The sequence below is a fragment of the Neomonachus schauinslandi genome, chromosome 2 (genome assembly GCF_002201575.2).
Source record: "Neomonachus schauinslandi chromosome 2, ASM220157v2, whole genome shotgun sequence".
Taxonomy (NCBI): Eukaryota; Metazoa; Chordata; class Mammalia; order Carnivora; family Phocidae; genus Neomonachus; species Neomonachus schauinslandi.
Genome location: NC_058404.1, coordinates 51,948,738 through 51,949,429, shown reverse-complemented (window position 1 = coordinate 51,949,429; position 692 = coordinate 51,948,738).

The window sequence follows — 692 nt, the reverse complement described above, 5'->3', positions numbered from 1 at the left end:
CACTTCTCACTTCTTTTTTTTTTTTTCCCAAGGATGGTATATAAGATCACTTTATTTCACAGGGCAAAGGTTAGGTAATACCCCCTGGACACTACGTAAAGCATTAGAAGCCAACTATACATATGTTCAGTACTGGCTAGAGAGCTGTTCCTCTTCTTCTAGAAGTGCTGCTTTTTATTGTGGCTTATGGTAACCATGCAACATGGAATGTTGGGAATGACCCTGGAATCCAGAGAATGACCCATGGAATCCAGGGAATGGCACTGGATGCCACATGGGGCAAGCTGTTTTGCCCAAACTCTTATCCCCCAAAACATACCCTCTTTAGCCAGTGAGGGCCTTTTATAAAAAGCCTTGTGGGTTTCATGAAGAGACTACTATGCATTATAGCTTTTGCCCAGCATCACCACAAAACTTGAACTATTTTGGTTAAATAGCCCTTTAAAAGCTGACAGAAGAAAAGAATATCTATTGTGAAACTGTCTAAATCCCCCAATTGCTAGTTCCACACAGTCAGATATGGTGATGATGCACATAGTTCTGGATTAATAATGAAAGCTTAAAAAGCAGAGAAAAGCTGCATGGACTTTGGCTGGCTGGCTCTCCCCTCAGGAGCCCTAAGCATCATCTCCTGGTGCCTTTCCTGACATGAGAGGGTTTTCACATCTTGGACAGCCTGATGTCATAGGTGA